Below are 14,515 nucleotides of genomic sequence, written 5' to 3'. Positions count from 1 at the left end.
TCATCGTATCAGGCCCTCATGAAATACCAGGAGCGGGCGTGGGTGTGTGTGTGTGTTTGTGTCTGCGCGCGTGTCTATTTGCAGCGCGTGTGTCTATTTGCAGTGCGTTTCTGTAATGTGTTGTGTTGTGTTGTGAAATTGATGAAGATGTTTTCTTACTTTGCTTGTGTTTTGTCAACTTGCATGTGTTTTGTCAACTTGCATGTGTTTTCGTAAGTTGCTGTTTGTTGAGCTCTCAGGGCCACCAGAATTTACTGCTAAGGCCAGAGATAATCCTGATCGGTAAAGTAGCTAATCAGATGCCTTTGTTAGACCTGAACTCCGGAGAATTGGGCCTGCTCTGTCTCAAGAGTTTTCCTTTCAGATATCAACAACGCAGGAGGAGAATCTCCGCACAGATTCGTTCAAAGCGACACAGAAATCTCTGGAGTGTTTTTGTTAGGGGAGGAGCAGCATGCAGAGTCAGGGCGTATATTAAATTCCCCTGCGGAGATCACATATTTGTGTTTACAGCACAACAACACAAACATAGGCTCTCATCAACAAAAGTTGTCTTGATTTGACATCGGTTTCTTCCACGTGTGTGGCAACCGTTTTTTTCACTCTGAGATATTTGTATTCTTTTTGTGTCTTGTTTTTCTTTCATTTCTGCATCTGATGCTTGTGAGAAACATCACCCACACCCCCACTCGATCGCTGTGAATACTGAGGAGGATCTCCTGTTGTGTTCTCATATCGGCTCATTCGGACATTATCCAGAGTTTTTTTACAAGAGGACTGACCGCACAAAGTCTGGAACCTATCACCCTGACATTTGCACAGTCACATACAATGGAGAATGTCAGGAGATTATCCGGAGTTCAGGGCTATAGATAATTAGTACGGAATATTATCTTAAAAATAATAAGGCATTTGAGGCATTTTTAAACTAAAATTCCACAGGTACATCAAGCCCATTAGCTGGTTAAGCCAATAAACCTAATATTTCCCTTCACACCCTCACCAACCACTGATATTTTCTGATTAAGAATTCCTCCTCGTCTTAACCTGGCATCATATGCTCCACCCACAAAAACACTCAAATTGCACTACCACTGTGCACAGCCCGCTGCGCACCCTGCACCTCACTTCACCATGTTAGCACCATCTGTCTCTCTCCTCGCTACTATCCACCGTTACCAGTGAGGCCAACATGGAAATAAGGTTCAGTGGAGGAAGTCACATCAGAGGCTCTAACTCAAGTCTCCCAGGCATTTTCAGAGGAAGGGTTCCCTGGAGACATTTGGCAGATCCAGAAATGTCCTCGAAGTGGGATTAAGTAAAACTTTTTACGCATCAGGGACACATCCACAGAGGGCACCACATGCTGCAGTATGAATATAAGGTTAACCCTGATCTGTCATTCAATACATTGTCGTCATTATTCAGTCTGCGTTTCCAGTTTCAGATCTTCATTGCACTATATTGGTTTCAACATGAAAGGGGACATACAAACTGAATGAAAAACTGATTTGTCTTCTAGTCTCAGTATGAAAGAACTGATTATCATATGACCCCCAGTCTGCTCTATTTCATTTTCCCAACTCAGTTGGCTTTGTCATTTATTATTTGTTATTTTTCACAAAATATCATCACACTCAACTGGGGGTGTTCTTGTATGTAATATGAGTAATAGTTAATAATTTACATTTCATTCTGAAAGCCCTGTTTGCTTGATTGTCTAAGTCAGTAGCTTCTTGTACGGATACTTATTCATGTCGACTTGTTTTTCAAACATTTCAGAAAAAAGTACCAAATTTTAAAAGCTGTTTCAGCTATTTCTGACTCCAGAACCCACTGCATAGCACAATGCCACATAGTCCTTGAGCAAACATACAGGTCAAAGAATTTCTAGAGGGATCTGGCATCTACCTTTATGTTAAAATTAAGCGCTGCTGTCATTTTACAAGCAACACAGTGCACAGAGCTGCGCATGAGTGAGTGCACAAAGTACCGAAGGAGACAGGAATCTGCATTTTATTCCCTAGGCTACCTATTCTGAAACACAAGCTCAGATACTCAAACAGGGTGAAACCCGGGGAGCAACGAGGGTGAAAATATCTTGCAGATATAACATGATAGATGTGCTGCAAACAGAAATGAGGTGAAAATGTAGGGAAACAGCTTGTAAGCTCTCTTTTCTAAATAGACCAAGGGGATCATTTATTATTTTATGTTTCATCGCTGGCTGAACCTATGACACAGCATGGGAGTTTGTGCAGTTTCATCGCAGCACAGACAGATCCGGGATGACATGGCAGACCCATCCATCGGTGATTAGCACCAGTGATGCAGAGAGATGACAATTTGTTCTTTGACTTTAGGCCTGACAGCCCACACACAAGCTTAGCGTGGCTCTTGTCTCTCTTGCCTGGTGTTTCTAAGAGCCCACGGAGAGCTCCCCAAGCACTACTTCATCAGGGAGAGTGTCAAACATAATGTTGACAGTTAATGTGGTCATTTGGTCATTATGGCTGGCAGTGATGACTTTTCAATTAATACCACCCAAATGGCAAAAATGACCAATTAGCCCTAATGTGTTGTACTGTGTGATGAACGCTGTGTAAGTGGATGAGGGTAATTTATCTGTGGCATTTTACCTATAATTACTTTAAGGTGCTATATGTAAGTTTTCTCTGTTGCTGACTGGGTTTCTTGCCAGGAGTGGGTGGCAGTGACGGTCGTTTGCCAAGTGCTTCAGCCATCATTGCATTTACAAGACAAGAGGTGATATTATGTCCTCTGAGCAGTTCTTCTTCTATAGAGCAGACTGAACACTACAGTACTCAATATTGGAAAGTGATGAGACGAGACAGGCCAGCTGGGCCATGGCTAGCTGGTAAGCATGCTAACTCAAGTAGAGCAATGGAAAGGTTGCAAGATGTGAAATGTTGACATATCATACCAGAGGCTTAAAAGTATTGTATTTTAATGTGCTATGTAGCAAAAGCTAAAACTAACATATCGCCCCTTTAGCCTTAATTTGCTATTCAGCAGTTCTAGAGGAGCAATTGTCATTGATTTGTATCCATTTTGTGTAAAGATCCGGACAATTTAGACTGTGGTATGAAAGACAAACAGAAAGCAAAGCAGCAGAAAGACATGCTGGCAAAGCTGGGTAAATGAAAAGTGAAACTTGAGCTGCTGCATAAAAACTTCTAATACCCACACAGACAGGAGGAACAGATGTAAACATACTGGTAAATATCAAACACCGACAGCCTTCAGAAGCCATCTGAGACTGCAGGCCCCCAGAGTGTTGACTACAATTGGATGACGCATGCTGCTTCGCTGTGTTGTTTTTCACTTGCTGTTATTCTTTTTCCATTCTTTCATTATATCAACCTTAATGTGCGTGGTGAGAGCAGCAAGGATATAAAGACCAGAGTGTCAGTGACCCCAGTTTTTCTCTTGCTCCACCTCCAATAGATTGACATATTGAAGCTCTCAGCTCTGGCCAAAGACATAGCGACCAGAATGTGTGGTGTTTATGAGACTCAAGCTGGGTTATCCTCAAGCTGCTTACGAGACCAGTCCTCAAGTCTACCAGCCTGAGTCGGATGACACCGTGCTAACAGGATTGCCTTGGTAACATTATATTCATTTCAGTTCTCCAAAACAGGACAGCTACACTTGATGTAACGCTGCTTCAGGGTGATGTGCTGCAGATGTCGAGTCGACTTTCCCCTCTCTAAAGTGTCGACCAAATAGAGTTCTTCTCAGAAGGAGGATAACTCAATCAAATCTGAGAGTCTCTCCCTGAGCATTAGTTCCAGATGTTTGGCCTCACACATTTGGATTCACTGTGACAGTTGGGGTGTGTGTGTGTGTGTGTGTGTGTGTGTGTGTGATTGTGTGTGCATTGGTGTGCCAATCCGTGAGATTTATCTGCCGGTGCAGTTGAGTGAAAGCAAGCAGCAGGTGTGAGATTATGATTCGTTCTTATTTTGAGGTGAGCAGATGTGGTGCTATTAAAGCCTCACCAGATACACAAGCTGCTCCTTTGTATCGTTCTTATCATTCATCTTATCACGTATAGGACTCCAACTTGAAACCAGGCAGCTGGGATGACGGCTCTGTTGAGACGTAGCTTAAAATTATATTGCTCGTGTGTAAGATGGAGAGGGAGTGCTTTATTAAAGCGAAACAATATTATCTCCAGTTTGACTATCAGCAGGTTTTACACTTTTCAAATGTCTGTCTTTCTAGAAGCTACAAAGTGCATACAGGTTTAGTAAGTTTCTTGTTTTTGACAAATATGTGAGAGCGTTTGACATATTAGTTGTTCTATGAATTTGCTAACTACCCTTTTTCCTTAGGGGCATGTGCACAAGCCGGGATTCAAAATAGAAATTTGAATCCTGAAAATGAATATATGCTGAAGTTGATGTGGTGAACAAGTAAGCCAACAGTTAAAATATCCAGCAGACAGGAAGCAATATTAATTTGTTTGGTTGCACTTTAAATGTTGCATGGTGAATTTTGGTGCAGTAAATATTCCCTTTGTACAAACTGTTGAGGGAAGTATTTAGTTAAATTGGTACGCTATGCTTACAATATGCAAACATTGTGTCATCTGGTGCAGGGCAGGTAGTGAACATTTAGTGGTTAGAGCTTATCGGAAAAACGAAACATTTTGCTTGAGGTGCTAAGATGTTTCATAGAGTTGTAGGGGATTTGGCTCTCCAAACGTGAAGCCAAAGCATCTTGGTCTCCCCCTGGTGGCTGGCTGCAAAATAGGTCACTTTTTCTCAAAGGTTATTTCTGTCATTTATGGTAGTTCTTATTGGACTAATGTGTGATGCTGTATGATGTATTTCTGGTAAATTTCAGTTTTGATTCATTTTTTTTAAGCTTTAAAAAAACGGTAAAACATAAAGATTGACAGCTGAGAACGACGTATGATTGGTCAGGTGTGCACAATGATACCTGGAGACTCCAAATGTGTAAGATTGCGGCGTTAGTGTGTCGACTATTTTGGGTTTCATTCCTAAACAGTGGGAGGAATAAAGTGACACATCATTCATCTTTTTATACAGTCTATGGATTCATCATTAACGGTAACCTATTTCACACAGTCACTGCATTGTTAATTTAAAAATATTGATTAGAGCAACCAAACATTTTGGTCTTTTGAAACACGAAATAACAATGAGGACTATTAGAGATTCTCACTCAAACAATTCAAAGTGGAGCTGTGAATCATTCTTCTGACTGGGGACTGAATCTTCACTCTCTGCTGGTCTAAGTGCCATTAATTTGTTCTCGAGTTTTCACCAGAAGCTGTAGAAAAGGCTGATTGGTGCCTCCGCAGCTCAGGCACTGAGCAGCTCGCAGAGGTCTGGGCTCAATGTTCTGGTCATTAGTTCAACACCATTGACTTGATAATCTAACCTGGGAAGGACAGGTAATGGTTCCTATCGGCGTAATTATGGCTACTCACACAAACAGGTATTCATACTTGTCAAGTGCAGACCCGCTCAATTTCTCTGACCTGTGGAGCAAAGTGGCGGTGCTCGACATCTGGCACAGACCTGGGGTCAGATCTCAAAATACTATCAGAGATCTTCCTGTATTTTGTAAAGTTTAAGAAAACCTTCCTATAATTTGTTATCATTCCACAGGAAGTCAATACTTTATCTCACATATAAACTCATTCACATTTCTCCCCCTGCGACAATTGATCTCCATTTTTAACAATGTGGTACCTTTTCAGTCCTGGTGTGGTATTTATTTGTGCAGAATGTATTAATATGTGTGCCTAAATCAAATAATATTAATTTTAAAGTTTCTGCGGTGAGCTATTTACATGACTATGTCTATTCACTGAACTTAATTGGCTTTATTTTTATACTTCCACATTATAAAGCAGATTCTAGTTTATTAAAGCTGTCAAATGATTTTTAATAATTCTAGTCTTTATGTTTGTCTATGCTGCACTTTCTTATTGAAATTATTAATATTAAACTTAAAATAACTTGGATTTAGACATGGTCATGTTTTAAAATGTGTCATAATCTTTTGTAAAGGACATCATATGATTTATCATAAACAACCACATTGAAAGGTATTTTGTTCATAGGTTCATAGTGTCCTGTAAAGCAAGGAGAAGTGCAGTAAGATTGTGTGGAAATTTCACTCACACTACTCCGCTCCTCCTCTCCCTTCACTGGTTACCGGTGGCTGCCCGCATCCGTTTCAAAACATTAGTACTTGCGCACCATGCTGCAAGCTAAACACTCAACAAAATCACGACTGTTTGCTGTACTGGCTCCTAAATGGTGGAATGAGCTCCCCATGGACATCAGGACTGCAGAAAGTCTATTCATATTCCGCTGCAAACTAAAAACACACCTCTTCCAACTATACCTTGACTAAAAGTTTGAACTAAAAATTGTGTAGCACTAAATGGCACTTACCTATAACACTTTGTAGTTTGGCTTTCTTGAGGAAATTGTACTTTCTTGATTCTTGTTGTTCTGGGTTTGTCATGGTTGAATGCACTTATTGTAAGTCGCTTTGGATGAAAGCGTTAGCTAAATGTATTGTAATTATGTATTTTTCAGATAACCTATATGAAAAATAAAGAGTTAAAATTAGAATCGCACTTTGTGGCCATTTATTGAAACAATAATGTATCGCAGGTCAATGTGATGAATGATTTCTTGTCACCCCTGCAAGACACGTCTTCTGGTGTCATCCCACTCCCCCCTCCAATACACAACTATAAAGACATCAAGATGGTTTTGTGACATTTCCAAGGTAAGTGTTGGTCTTTTTTTCTGAACCCACCCAAAGGTCACGTCCAGTGATAAAGGAAATAAGCTCAGTGTAAGGCATTACTCTTGCCTGAAAACCATCAAAACAAAGGGGAAGGAAACAGGGGAGGAAATCTGTCTTGTCACTCGAGGCAGAAAAATAAAAAACCTGAAACCCTTGAATCCATTCCCACTCGAGACAGTTCAAGTGCTGGGTATGAACAGACTCTTGAGGCAGTGTAATACCCACCCCACCTGTTAAGTAGATTAAAGTAGATTAAATGTATTATTTTATAAAAATACTGTGTTTTCACATTTTCTGCCGGCAAGTAATCCAAAGATTAGAAACATTTTCGCTGCCTTAACTGGCTGATTACCATTTAAACAATTCTTTCACCTGCAATATTTTTTAAATAAAGTCCCTTTCCTCCAAGACAAGGTGGCGTTTGCTTCTCCGGCACGACAGAACCTCTGGAGCTCTGAAATTGACTCCTGCTCACTTCAGTGCCCTACATTTCTCGCCTTTCAAATGGAATGTTTCGGATTTGATTGATTTCCAACTTGATCTATCTTTGCACCTGTACTCAACCACCTCCATCTACTTGGCAGAAATGCAACTAGAGAGCTATTGATTTTTGTACCCCCTGAAATCACTTAGAAGAGGATATACACTTTGCTCCCACTGTACCAAAAATAATTTTATCTCTCCAAAATGGTTTCCTATATTCTCAGGAAACCATACCACAAACCCATTTAATTCAAGGGGAACATTACTGTGGGAGGAAATGGAACATGGACTGGTGGCGCCCAGGTCAATGAAAGCCTAAGATATAGAGCCATAATTTAGTGTATGGAGCCACTGTGCAACTCACTGTGATCAGGAACACTTTAAATATATATCTGGTGTTATGGGTTTTGATAAAGGAACCGAAAATGAAGGATGACTGGTTCAGACAGGAAGACTATTGCTTTGATAAATACTCTTTTAAGTGTGGACACTCTTGTAGTGTTAAGACCTTAAAAGAAAGATGTAATGTGCTAGTTGAACCATTATTGATCTACCTACTAATTTCTTAAATTAATCTTCTTGTTTGTATTCGGAACATATCTTGAGAACTTACCTGGCATGTGTAAGGTTCCAGGTGAGTGCCGTGGGGAATTTGGTTGGATTTGAACACACAATATGTTCAATATCAATTAAATAAGAATAAACAGACGATCAGTGCCTTGTAGTCTGTGGTCTGAGTTAAACACGTCCTCGGAAACTTTACAGCACTGCTCAGCAATGGGCCGCCTACAGCCAACAATATCTGTCCCTCCAGATCATTTTGATGATTTAATTATTTTTATTTTATCATTTGGAGTGAAACTGCAAAGTATAAGTAAGACATTCATGCCGTGCTGCAATGCTTTATGTTGAGTCTGACAGTTGTGTTGCCTGTTTAGCAGATCTCTGAAATAGCTTTCATGCAATGTATTCAAAATAACACCAGCTAAGTAAATCATTCAGATGTATATATATACACACGTGAACAGCAATAAAGCAAATTAGTTTCATTTTGTGAAAAACATTGACTATAAAATCTTTATTGCAGATAAACCAGATAGGAGGAACGCAACTGTCACTCTGCTCTAGACTGTACATAACAATCTCTGCACACAAACCATAAAAAGGGACAGTATATTGTACAACTGTTCAAGTAGGACTCACTAATGTCAAGAAATAATTCTGAAGAAGCTCCGGAGCATTAACACAGGACAAGAGAACAGTCCGTTCAAAACAGACAGGTTTAGAACGGGCACTTTAAAATCTGAAATCACAGAATGTGTAAGCAGTTTGTTTTTCTCAAATCCAACAGTATATGAAAATGATTTAGGAGGATGCGACAAAAGGAGCCCACTGGCCACAGCTTCTGTAGTTTATTAGATGTTGTTGCTCTATAATTGAAAAAAAGCTGTGCTCCATGAAAGTGTTATCCACAGCTCCACTCTTTGTGTCAAAGTCACCTTTCGTGTCACTGCTTCATGGAAAGCTGCCCCAGTGATGAGCTGCCAGGTATTAAGCATTTTTAATCTCACTTAATCTCCCCCGAGTTTCATCCAACCTTCCATTTTCAAGGAGTTAAAACTTTATGATTTGTGATTCGCGTTTACGATTCTCATTTTTTCTCTCGTCCCGTCTTCCTTCCCTGTCCCTACGGCGATATCAAGTGTGCATTTTCTTTTTATTATGTATGGACTTACTGCAACAGAGGCAGATGACCTGGCCTAAAACGAAATGTATATTCTTCATTATTGAACTTTGCATGTCAAGCAACATTTGGTGTCTCCCTGAAAGGCCTATCCAAATGGATTAGCCGTAAAGTAGATTGAGAATAATCCAATCTTCAAGAAAAAGAAAATCTTATTTTTTATCACTGGGTGTCTTATGTGATGCCCCATGACTGAATATTTCACTCTAAAACTTGCAGACAGAATTGCAGTCGTCGCGGCACAACTCCACACGTAAACCCCACAATTCAAGCTGATTCAATTTCACAGAGCTGCATTTAGTCTACACTAAGCTGATCCTGTTATCGTCTGGACTAAACAGTGCTGTTCAAGGCCATGAGCAACACACATAAAATAACTCACACACACACACACTCACACACACACACACACACCCTCAAACAGCTGGTGGTCTGTAAAGTCTGTAAATAAAATTATTAGTTAAAATTTCATCTCCAATGATATTACTTCAACGGTACGTAATTAAGTAAATGGATTCTAAAAGAAATGAAATTGCTCCAAAAAATATATAGTTGCTGGCTTCAGCACAGAGGTTTTTCTGCAGAGTAATGCTGAACCACCATTTCTTTCTTTAGTTTCCTTCTCTTTTATTCTCCATCTGTCTCTTCTTTATCTTTAACTTTTACCAAAGAGAGCCACACAGGCCTGTGTGGCTTTGCTGGAGGACGCCGTCTGTCAAGTCTTTCTCAGGTGCGATTGGAAAAAGTGGACATGACACCAGTAGGGATGCACAGCTTGAAGTTGTCCTTCAGGTGGGTGAAAAATCTCACAGAAGAGGTGACATATATCCCACACAGGTTATGATAGAAGCAGGGAGATGGGTTTGCATAGCAACTCAATACAGCCTCCAGGTATTTAACATTTTACTGTGCAGCAACTTTTTCATGAGATTCAGTGAAGCAGATAAAACAACAACAGAAAGCAGAAAAATACCTTAAAAATATTTTTGGGGATGAGGCAAGCAAAGCTTTTCTAATGTCATATAGTCAGCAAATGAAAATAGCCTTAATAGATTTGTATGTTGCTTGTTTTGATTGTGCTATATAATGTGGAGGGAAACTGGTGCAATGTTGTTCCGCTCTGAAGTACCAAGAGCTATTTGAATTCCTGCTGTGCATAATTATGATAGATGTGCATAGGTCTGGGTGGCAGTGGAGGCGGTGAATCCGTGCAAGCTTGTTTGTGTGTGTGTGTGTGTGTGTGTGTGTGTGCGTGTGTGTGTGTGTGTGTGGGTGGGTGTGTGTTTGTGGGTGAGTGTGTGTGTGTGTGTGTGGGGGTGAGTGAGCTGTTGTCATTGTCCACAGAGTCTGGTAGCTGATGAGCTGTTACTCAGGGCAGACAGACAAATGCAGAGATTGTGTGGGTGATCTATGGAGCTGACAGGTGTGAGAGGTTTTTGTGCGGCTTGTTGTGGGAACATTTTGAACAGATAATATAATGCAGCAGCACTCAAAAAAGGACAACAATTTAGATTTTCATCCCGCGACAGAGAAGATTCAATTTTTCTTCATTAATACCTCTTAGCAGTGTAGACATGTACTTAACAGATGTGAGTTTTCATGTTCTTTTTTTTTGTGCAGGGTCTATGAAGGGGACTTCCATGCATTTTTGGAGTGAACATTTTGTATGACAAAAATGTGTTCAGCAAAACATTCCATCATTTATTATCCTCATGCACAAAGCACGACGCTTACTCAATTTCCTCTTTTTCAATAGTTTCTCAAAATTTGTTAAACCTCACTGGCAGAGAAAATCCGCCAGCAGGAGAGGAATGCATTGTTTAAACAGCCACCTGAGCAAACATCCAAACATTTCACAGTTACTGACTTTGGTTTGGACACACAGTGGTAATCCTCGAGATTAAGTGATATCCTTGGTGCTGATTTCTGGAGTGATATATGTAACTATAAATATATAAAGTCGACTATTATTAAGTCAAAGTAGGTGTGAGAATACAATAAAAATACACCAAAGGTTTTTATTAAAAATCTTACAGGTATATTATCATTATTATTATTATTATTATTATTATTATTATTATTAGTAGTAGTAGTAGTAGTATGAATAGTATTAGTAGTATGAGTAGAAGTATTATTAGTAGTATCATTGATGCATTAACATGTAAGAGCAATAGTAGGTGAGTATTGGAACATGTTAAATCTTACCTCATACTGCTGGTCAGATGTAGGCTGTAACTGTAAAAGCAAATCATTGCAAGTAAAAAATTAAATATTTCACTCTGAAACGAACATACTCAAGTGCTTCATTGTGTAAATGTATTTAGTAAATTTTCACCACTGATGACATACACCCGACTAATCATCGTATCACTGAAAAGAAAAGATATTCAAAATTCTTCACTACAAAAAGCAAAATATTAAATCCTAAACAAACATTCAAATTTAAATGAGTTATCTTTAGACTAAAAACATGTATTGTATACTATATTAGCATTGAAATGTTACAAAATGACAGTTTCTATACTGTCCATATTATCTATATTTTACATACAACAGCATGGAAACCTATGAAGGAAGGATTTATTATTTATCTTGCTAGTTGTATATTGTACAATATACAACTCACTTTTATGTATTGCAGTTCTTATTTGTGTCTCTTTAGTCTTCACTGCTTTTACATTTGCCTCTGTAACTAACTCTGTTATATTTTAGGAAACATTCTTAATATACACTGTCCCTGTCAAATAAAGTACTAAAGTAATGTAACAGAACATTGTTCACAATAGAAGACCAACACACAGCTGCACCATCAATCCTCTCCACATTTTCATTCAGTTTCTACTTGCTATTCATTCATCTTTTTAACATCTATTCATACATCTATTGCAATACAGTATTGATCAATATTGAAGTAGAAATTGATTTACTGATGAGCATAATGTAAGAAAATCGATCTAGTCATATTTTTTTCCTTTAATAAGGACTCATAATGTAAATTTTATATTAAAATATATTTATTATCCTCATCATTGCATTAATGTAACACATTACTCATTTTAAATCTTGTTCTGTAACAAAGTAACTGAAGTTGTAAAATAAATTAAATATGGAATGCAAAGTGTAATGGATCCCTCTGAATTCTAGAGAAGTAGAAGTATAATTAGATGTGAAGCCATTATTAAACAGAAACATTGAGCATTTACAGCAGCAGTAAAAATGCTGTCACTCATCATCACTAATGATGCCGACGTGGGCAAATGAAGTGATGTCAGTTTCTGCAGACATCAGGTGGAGATCACTTTACATCCTGAGAGAGAACACACATATCACAAGGTGCAATAACTACATCCGACAGCAAAGATGTTGAGTGTGAAGAATCAAGAGTCACCATTCACTTTCTACTTACGTGTCCTTTCAACACTCATTTGTCTTTCACACAAAGGGACAGGAAACTCTTCTAGTGTTGTATGTCGGTGTGTGTGTGTGGGTTCCCACGTCAGACATTGTGTATGTGTGTATGTGTGTCTGCTCTTGATGTAATTTATCATTTTTGTGGTAGGCTGCACCAGTCAACAGTCTTCAGCTCCCCTGTAATATGGAGGATATTTGTGGCTGCTGTGAGGCCATCACTTTAATAAATCAGTTCATTGTGGTGCTCACGATGCCCATGGGCTTTACACACAAGCAACATGCTTTAGCAGCTAAAGTCTCCAAAAGACAGATGAGAAAAAACTATTAAACAGTTCAAGGAAGGCTAAACGTTCCACTCCACTTCGCAGCATCTGTATTCCTGAGGAAATATGAACAAATGGCTGTAATGGTGAGACTTGAACAATCCTTTCCAGCCACATGTGTGTTGGCTTACAATTGTTTTTTTCTATTTTTAAATGATTTTAAATTAATTGTGCTACTCTTGTCAACATAATTGCGAAACAAGACATTAGCTGTTGATCAATTTAGTCAGCAGATGCTGAAAGAACAGGAGAATGACAAACAATAAAACAGCTTCATACCCTGAAAGGCACAAATGATTGTATTTATATTCTGGCTTCACACATAAAGTTTGCATTGTAGGCTAATGACACATTCAAGAACAACAATTGTTGCACACAAACAGCTTCATTAAACAATTGTAGTACAAGAGTAGCAATGCAACTACAATACATTTCAGGGGCTGAATACATTTGTAATTGCTTTATTTCCAAATGCTTTTATTCTGTACATTTATCTGCAGCCTGGGTGATGTTAACACGTGACATCGAAAAGATATTGCAACAAAAGCAACATCCAATAGTTGTAAAATCCATGATTCATCTCTGAAGGAGTGTGTTACGAATTGTGTCACACAAAGAACTTCAAAATGGATCTGCTTTCAGAGGGGACAGGAGCGTCACACACACACCAGCTTAATGTGATACTGATCTCAGGGACATCAGTGTTGTGCAACGCTCAGCTCCGATCCCTCTAATGAGTTTCCCTCCTGCCAGGTGTTTGTGTGTAACCTAAACAGATAACTCACGGGTGAGACCTTGCCAGTTACAAAGAGGCTTTTCCATGCTCAAAGTGCTCTGATCCTCATTCATCATTACAAACTCTAATAGCAACAGATCTGCCGGTTACTTCACACCAGGTTTCTTATTTTCACTCATTTCTGGTCACGATAACAAATTAAACGGGAACAGAAGTGATCCCTCCACAGCCTCCCTTGAAGTCTTTGATTACATCTTCCGTGACAGATTCCCAGTCATGTGGAAAAATAGAGGGGGAAACGCCGGATTTCCGCAAGCCATGAACTGCCTTCTGCCAGGGAGATGTAAATCAGTGTAGCGAGCGAAAATTGATGGAGCATCCTCTGGTTTTATTCTTGGCGCTGGAGATCACCCCAAATGCCCCTTGATGGATTGACAGGCAAAAATGAGAGATGCGTAATAAAAGAAATTCAGCATAACCACTCTGAATCTCATTGAACTGATACTGCCCTTGTTTTTACTATGTTGCTCTTGGTTTGTTTCATAAACTCTAATTATGGACACAGCTGAATAGGAGGACCTGTATCTGTTTTGATCCCCATTGACAGTGCTTATGTTGAGTTAATTGAGCTCATATCCCTGGATACATGATGAGAGGCTGTAACATTAGCCGCTTCCTGCATGCAGCTCATTGGGATGCAAGGGCAGTGCTGGCAGAGTAAACTGCGCCTTGGCAGAGATGCTGAGCAGTGGTGGTGCTGCTGCTGCAGGGACATGACAGCTACAGTCTTCCCAGCCATAAATCCCCCCACACTCTGCAGGGCACACAGCCACACCTGTGTATTAAACTGAAAGACGGCTAAATTCGGCCTGCCCCGGCGTGCCATGTCAGTGGGTGAACTTGGTCGGGTGTCAGAAATTGGTGCCTTTTCATCAGCAGCCCATTATTTATTCCTGGTCGGGTTTTTTTCAGATGCTTGAGAGAGAGGGGGGTGCT

Source organism: Platichthys flesus, chromosome 3, assembly GCF_949316205.1.
Source record: "Platichthys flesus chromosome 3, fPlaFle2.1, whole genome shotgun sequence".
Taxonomy (NCBI): Eukaryota; Metazoa; Chordata; class Actinopteri; order Pleuronectiformes; family Pleuronectidae; genus Platichthys; species Platichthys flesus.
Note: the sequence above shows the minus strand (reverse complement) of the source record.